This window comes from Tachypleus tridentatus, chromosome 10 (genome assembly GCF_004210375.1).
Source record: "Tachypleus tridentatus isolate NWPU-2018 chromosome 10, ASM421037v1, whole genome shotgun sequence".
Classification (NCBI taxonomy): Eukaryota; Metazoa; Arthropoda; class Merostomata; order Xiphosura; family Limulidae; genus Tachypleus; species Tachypleus tridentatus.
The window spans coordinates 178202156-178210534 of NC_134834.1; the positions used below are offsets into that span (position 1 = coordinate 178202156).

Sequence of the window (8379 nt, forward strand, 5' to 3'; positions counted from 1 at the left end):
TATGTCTTAAATTTTAATTATTCGACAAAAATATTCCTCCACTTCTGGCTCAGTGGTGAAACGTGAGTGTCTATAACACTAAAATTCGATGGTTTCTACACAGATATTCCGTAATGGATCGTAGCGCTTAACAACAATTAATTAAACTTGAAAACGTACTGCTGGACGTCGTAACGTACTTTACGCTTTTAACCATGTGTTATCTAAAGGTAACATTATTGCATTATCATCTTTGTTGGGTTGTTGTTAAGTACAAAACTGTACAATAGGCTATCTGTGCTGTGCCCCCTACCTGTATAAAAACACAGAATTATAAGCTTTCAAAATTGTCGTTGAAACAATTGGAAGTAGTTTAGGTTTCTGACATTTATTATGATAAAACTTGTTTTTTTAACAAAACAACTTTGGGCTATCTGCTGATTCCACCGAAGGGATCTGACCCCTAATTTTAAAGATCTAATTCCATTATCTTATCGCTGTTCTACAGCTGGACTGTTACAATATTAAAATATATTTATAATTGCCATACTATAGACCATTTAAACATTGAAAAATAAAGAGCTTACCAAACATTTTTATTTACATTTTTAGGACGAAACTATAACATTGAGGTCTCTAACATTTCCAGCAGAAACACCTACACCGTTTTATTAACAGTATTTGTATTATATTATAGTTTTTGTTTGTTTTTATCATAAACCGTAACCGGTCATAACTTTCATGGTACTCTAGCAGATTCTCAATGTTAATAATGACGCATGCGCTTCAACACTAACAAAAGACTACTAACTCACCCTGACTGTAACCCTAGGGAGATTCAGTTAGAGTACTCATTGAGAGCTTCTCACAGAACCGTTAGCACAAGATTAGTTTTCATTCTATCATCCCACTTCAACGTTTGTTACTACCACAAGATAAATTATGAGGCTCTTTTGAATAATGCAAGAAATAAAATAGTCACACATTATACGTATGGAAGAGTTTTGTGTGTGTTTTTCTCATAGCAAAGCCACATCAGGCTATCTGCTGAGCAAACCGAGGGGAATCTAACCGCTGTTTCAGCGTTGTAAGTCCGTTGTAAAATGTTTATTTGATATTTATGTAACTTATAATTCAGTTATTATATGTAGGTTTTAAGGATAGGATACATAAAAGCTAGGCCCGGGATGGCCACGTGGGTTAAGGCATGCGACTCGTAATCTGAGGGTTCGCATCCCCGTCGCATCAAACATGCTCGCCCTTTCAGTCTGTGGGGGTGTTATTATGTCACGGTCAATCCCACTATCCGTTGGTAAAAGAGTAGCCCAAAAGTTAGTGGTGGGTGGTGATGATTAGCTGACTTCCCTCTCGTATTACACTGCTAAATTAGGGACGGCTAACGCAGATAACTCTCGTGTAGCTTTGCGCGAAATTCAAAACAAACATGAAAGCTAGTTATAAATTCGAGAGCAAATGGATTAGTTGTAAATATGCATTTATGTATTCCATATTTTCTAATAAAATATATGATTTATTCCATTCTCTTAAACTCCATAAGAAATTGTTTTCTAAATCATCAAATATGAATGTCGCTTTGGATGAAAAATAAAATTTAGAAAAGAAATGTACTATCATGTTTACAGTGAAAATGACATTGGCAAAACCCAAAATATCCATCGATGACAACTATAGCGTTACTCTTGCCATCTGTTGCCAGTTTTGCAAGTATTGAATTAGTGGTGAAATTAAAATCAGTCTGGGTACAAATATGAAAGATTTTTTGTTTATTTTTGAAATTCGCGCAAAGCCAAACGAGGGCTATCTGCGCTACCGTCTCTAATTTAGCAGTGTAAGGCTAGGGGAAATGCAACTAGTCATCACCACTTACCGCCAACTCTTAGGATACTCTTTTACTAACAAATAGTGGGATTGACCGGCACATTATAACGACCCCACGTCTTAAAAGCGATCATGTTTGGTGGGACGGGAAATCGAACTCACAATACTCAGATTACGAGTCGAGTGCCTTAACCACCTGGCCATACCTGGCCGATTATAAATTTAAAATAAAATCGACATGCGATTGATTTCAGTTTGATCATATGGCATGTACTATAAAATAAAATCTATAAAGTCAACACGCCATAAAGTTAGACTAATAAACACATGTTAAATGTTTCCATTTTCACATATTATAAAACAGGTGTACGTAACAATATTTTTAACTTCATACTAAAGCAGTAAACTCGATAATTAAAACACAAAATACGGAAGCTCGATCCCCGCGGCAGATAAAGCGCTTACAATCAGTGTGCATCTTTTCTCGAAAACAAACACAAACAAAAATAAGCACTATTTCATCTTGAAAACAATAACAACATTCGAAATAAATAGGCTAACTCTTTTTGGACATGCTATCTTTTCTTCGTTTTCCATATTAGAGATATCCACAAATTCAGAAATAAATGTATTCAGTTAAATGTATTCACTTTCTGTTCCTTGTTGGAACATTTTCTTAAAACAAACCACGAGTTTGAAATTGTCTCAAATAAACCTTTAGATCTACAACTTTTTTATCAACTTTCACAAATATCTTGTTATCATTACTGGACGACAGTATTATAGCTAATTTTACCACCGTGGTTTCTTTCTCTCTTTTCAATTTTCCTCTGAAACTTGAACTCAAAACCAAAATGAACTCTAAGAGTTTTCTAGTGAAATGTCCGAAAAACTGAAGGAATTGAGGGTTTTAAAGAAAAAAAGTAAAACAGTTGAACCTTGGTCCATTTATAAGATAGGGTTACATGTGATAAAAGTATAATTTTCTCAAATTCTACATTGAAATTAAAATATTATGAAAACAAGACGTGTATTTAGTTCAAATGCAAAGTACAAAAAAAAACACACGCAAGGAAACGACATGAAAGTACATTCAATGAAAACTCGACATATATCGTGAATATATATTTCAATCCTGTTTATCTGAATTTCCAGGAACTTATATTTGATTACATAAAACAGATGCGTGGGGAAACCTTTTTATGTTTAACGATTTTATAAATTTATAAAAAAAGTCACTAATTGTCGTATTATACTCTCTAAGATGTGTAAACATTTGAAAGTCTGATATTTAGAAGCTACAAAACTTGTATTCATTCCTAATATGAGAGTCCAGCCAAGATGAACCAATAAAGCCATTGTTGCCCCAAAATATTATGCTATATTAATATGACAAAATAGCGTTTCTTGCGCCTGCCTAAGCATGAGGACCTTGAAGTCGATATTCGTAAGGTAAACAAGGACCCCAGAAACATTTCAAAAAAGTTTAGGATCGGTGAGAATTATTTTAACAAGTTAGGCTTGGCGTTGATAAGACTAGCGGTCTCATCCATAAGAGGTATCCAATGAACTAAAATAGTGTACCGAATGTTGTCCGGGAAGAGACGGGTTATCATATCCATTTTCTTTTTGATATCAATTAACATTTGTTTTACTGAGGGAAGACACACTTTCTTATTCACTAACAAAGCAAACCATCGAGCTTGAATTTCAGCTATGGGGAACGTAGAACCTATAGGTTTAACCAGAGCTATCATGCCAAGAGTGGGGTGTTTTAATCTTATGGAAACTACATACTTATACAATTCCAGTTTTTGTTTTCTAATAGAAACTATTTTCTGGTTTAAAAATTGAAACTTGATATCGTAACCAGTTGCTAAAATTACGATGTCGACTTCATACTCTGTTTCTTCTCCTTCAAAAACTACCTCATTCTCAGTGAATTTCCGAATGTTTCCCTTCACTATGACAGCTCCACTCTGAATCACGTGTCGCAGTTCATCGTTGACTGTGGAACGTTGTCCTAGAATGGAACGGTTACACCTAAAACAGTATGGAGAATGGCCAGTTTCTTTGCGAACAAGCATATCAACAACGTAAGATAACAGCTAATATGGTGTATAAATCCAAATTAAATTCCACCACCGTCGAAAAAGCGAAGCATCCAATGGTTCACCAACAACACTATTTCTGGGAACAATCCAACATCCACTCCTCACGCTTAAATATACCTTGAGTGAGAAAAACAGATTTTATTGAAATATTCAATGAAACTCTTAAAATTTATAAAGGCTCTCGATTTACAGATACAAGATTCTAGTTTCCAATGCGATGTCCTAAAAACAATCACAAAAACCTTTATTCCTTAAATTAAGTTGCTTGGACACCAAAACGAGATTAAAGCACGATGTATGCCAGACAATATTTTCCGTATTTGCAAACATGCGTGAATTTAAGAATACAGCATATTTTTATACTATAAACACTCAAGTACCTGTTAATCAATAATTATTAATGAAACTTCTCAGTGAAAGCTAAAAAAAATGTTTGTGTCTACTGCTGCTGCCTTTTAAACAAAGGTTAATTTACAAATTACATGTTGATATTGATTAACCTACATAGTATTTTCGAGAAAAACTTCTCTTCTGAAGGTGCTTTGTTAAAATCACATAGAAAAACAAGTATAGATATGCATTTCGAATGTAAGTGTTTCCTGCCTTTTATCTAACGACTGTGGATAACCTTTCTTATCTTAATAGATAATATTCGTTTGTCATTGGTTAAAATTTGTTTTCGGTTAAGGACACGTGTATGACAGCTACAACTGATAAAACAAATTTTATATTTAGAACAAAGAGGAGAAAATAACATTTGTCTAAATATACTTTTTAGTATTTTATTTTTTCAAGATGTTGGAACATTAATGAATACACTGTCATAGCCTACTATAGAAAACAGGTTTTACAGGTACATTGGGAGGCTTCAAGACGTCATCAACACTATCTTTTATGTCCAGTAAAAAAAAGAGACAGTAAGCTGAGTTTATCTTAGATCCCTTTAAATGGCCGCGTATCGTAAAGAAACATTGGGATGTTTGAAAATACCATTAACATCATGAGTGTGTAATTGATAAGTTAGTATGAATTCCTCTTTAGAAACGATATTTACCAAATTAAACAGAACTCAAATTAATTTCAATTTCAATGTTAAAGAATAGTCCTTTAAACCAAAGGTCTGTTGTTAGTTCATAGTTATTATCCTTGATTTATATTGTTTTTGTTAGCTTAAATTATAGTTTCTTTCGATGGATTCCCATTTCTTGCAATTTTTCAGAATTTCTTCATAAAACGAGCTTTTGTACATTTTTAAAAACCAATTTAAGACATACATAACAAAATATAGACCGATAGTAACACAGCAACACACATTCATTCAAAAATAATATACAGGTTTCAATATGTTTTAAAGAAACGATATTCGAGCTAAACCACGTCCTTACTATTCATGTTACCAGGTCTGGTCTCACTCTATCTGATGAGTATGCAGCGTAGTTTGTTTGATATAAGGCTCCATAGTACCTATATCATGTCCACTCCTTTATGCTCAAGGACGATGGTTTTTTAACGCCTTTTAACAGCTCATTAGCAGAGAATTACATTATCAGTGTGCTAAAGTATGAAATAAAACAAATATCAGTTAAATTCTCCAACTGGTTAAGGGATGTGATGGTTAACTGAGAGGTATGCCTGGAAGCTATATCTTACTGAATATTTTCCTTGTTTACACAAGGAGGTCCTTTTTAGTTGTGATGTAAATAGTTGAATTGAAGACTTGAATGGCTATTACGACTGTCTTTTGTGTTGATGAATTTTAATTCTTTTCAAGGCTCCATAATTTGCCTTACTCAATTGGAGTATGACGTAGTTAAGAGTCTTATTCTCGATGGTACTGGCGCTCCATGATGATCCATATCACCTTATTTTTTAAATTTCATTGAGTGAAATGAACATTCCCGTCATATAAAATTTTAATCACCTGAGTACATCTTTTTTATCTGAATGAATGAATATTGCAACTTTAAGTAGGGTGTGGTTGGCACATCACTTGCTGATTTGCCTCTTCAAACTCGTTTTTATATAACAAATTCAGCCCTTTGTTAGATTATATAAACCTTGATAAGGCTATAAAAGCTATGATAATCCAGTCACAGTATTTACACAACTTTTCTGTGAGGTTTACATTGTAGTTTGTTTGCTAGAAATATATTATTATATATTTTTATTAGTTACATAGAAAACAAATATAGCATGGCACTATTTTCTAAATATTTCTTGAATTCCTGTATTTTGAAGTTTCAAACACATATTTTGCAAAAGTGAAACAATGTTACAATGTGACCTCAGATATTGTAATATGGTTGCATTCTGACCTGACAAACTATAATCACAAACTGTAACTTATAATATTTGTAAGCAAAACTAAGAAACTATAAAGTCATGTAGTTTTTAAAAGTACGAATTACAAAATGACAAGAGGAAGTTACAAATCAAACCGTGCAACTAGAATACAAAGCTACAATACGGAGTGTATACTATAAAAAAGAGAAATAGCTTAGCAGTTAGTGTGCTGGGCATCTTATCCAGGGTTTAAGGTCCGAGATGTATTACCATTGAACCGCACTTACTGCTGTGGATATATTATAAAAATGTCAGACTGTACATGAAGCTTTGGAATATATAACCTGGATATTTTTCCGATGTGATCATAAAATGACGGACTATCTCTGGAACCTAGAAACTCAAGTGCTAATAATGTGTTATTGAAGTTAGAAACTACATTTCCTGACTAAAACACGAATATGGATTTCAAACTCAGTAATACTCAGTTTTAAATATCGGAAACATGAAGCAACCAATGAGGTTTATAGAAAACTATAGAACACTGTGGTCCGCGTTGCGTTACTCTTGTATACTTATATAGCTTAAAAGAATACTGTAATTAAAGTACCCTAAGGAGTAACTTAAGTCTAATATGTTCAGCTGTCTGACTTAGCTCCACAGTCACGTCTCCTGCAGAGTTTCCTACACCAACAATCACCACCTTCTTGCCATCATTCCCATCTGATGTCTTGTAACTATGAGTGTGTAACACTGTGCCTTTCAATTTTTCTATTCCTAGAAACGTGGGGATGCACGGAAATACGAGGTGACCAGAGCAAACCATCACTCCATTAAATATCTCATCAAAATGAACATCGTTTTCAATGTCTCGAATAGTTATTTTCCACCGTCCCGTTTCGTCAAAATCGTGGTTTTGCTCTACTTTAAGAATTTCATGTCAAAACCTAATGTGTTGAAAGAGATCAAATTTTTCAGCGTACATCTCAAAGTATTTAAGTAAGTCGCTATTATGCATATAAGTAGGAGAATCCTTTGGTAGCGGAAAATCGCTAAAGGCGCTCATTTCTTTGCTAATATTTGTTATGGTCGACTTCATCACAGAGCCCACACCTTCAACATCATCCTCTCTGTAGCACCAAAGTCCCCCTAACTGATCTGTCTTTTCAAAGCACACCGGAAGTAAATCTTCTTCCAGGCAAGCTTTGATGGATGTGAGCCCACTCGATCCAGCGCCAGCTATACATATCCTTTTTGTTGCTTCCATTATTTACAACAATGTAATTTCACTATTAGATGATTCTAATCTGTAACACAAGTAACCTATTAGAAAAGTTAATACTTATTCTGTGCTATAAATAACGATAACATGTCACACAAGCAGTAAAATGAAACAAAAAAGTAGCATTAAATATTTATTTCCTGGATATATTCTCAAAACTTAAGTATTCGGACAATTAAGATATTTTTCTCGATGGACTGAAATATATAACATCTGTTTTGTTATTCGATTATTTTTTATGCTTATTGGCACTTGATAGTTATTTCATTATTTGTTTAGCAAACTGCCGAATACAAATGATGTTGAAAATGTTTAGTTTTAATGTTTTGTCTTTATTTTTGTTATAATTGTTTATTTTAGATTCTAAAATAAATTTAGTTCATGAATTTTGCGAGGTTCCCAGATTGGGGAAATAAATTATCATTTATGGGAAAAGTCAAACCAATATTTTCAAATTTGGGATTCAGATAAAAATGGGGAAAATGGTTTTCTGACGGATATTTTAAATTTATGTTTAGTTGTGTTAAAACAAAACTACAGTAGAGCTCAAATAGAGAAAACAACTTAAAATAGTGATTTTTTTATTGACCGCTAAGTGAATTTTGAAAGAAGTATCTAATGATATTGGATATTAGTTCTCATTATTGACACGTTGTAATGTACGGATATACCATTATTTACATAAAGATGAGTATGTCTTGCCATTGAATATATAAAGTTTAAGACACATTCGTTCGCAAAACGAACAAGTCTTAATGAGTGACAGTTTGATAAAGTAGCTATGAAACTACTTAAAGAACAAAACGTCAATTTGCCAAAACAAGAAGTGTCTAAGATATATCTTGAAAAGGTAATTATAAAGGAGAAATGAGCATAAAGTAA

The 8379-nt window shown here is 33.2% G+C and overlaps 1 pseudogene; it reads right to left on the reverse strand.

Annotated features, from left to right (window-relative positions):
- Positions 1–3202: 3202 nt before the first annotated feature.
- Positions 3203–7482, reverse strand: LOC143228589 (flavin-containing monooxygenase 5-like; annotated as a pseudogene).
- Between the last annotated feature and the right edge of the window lie 897 nt (positions 7483–8379).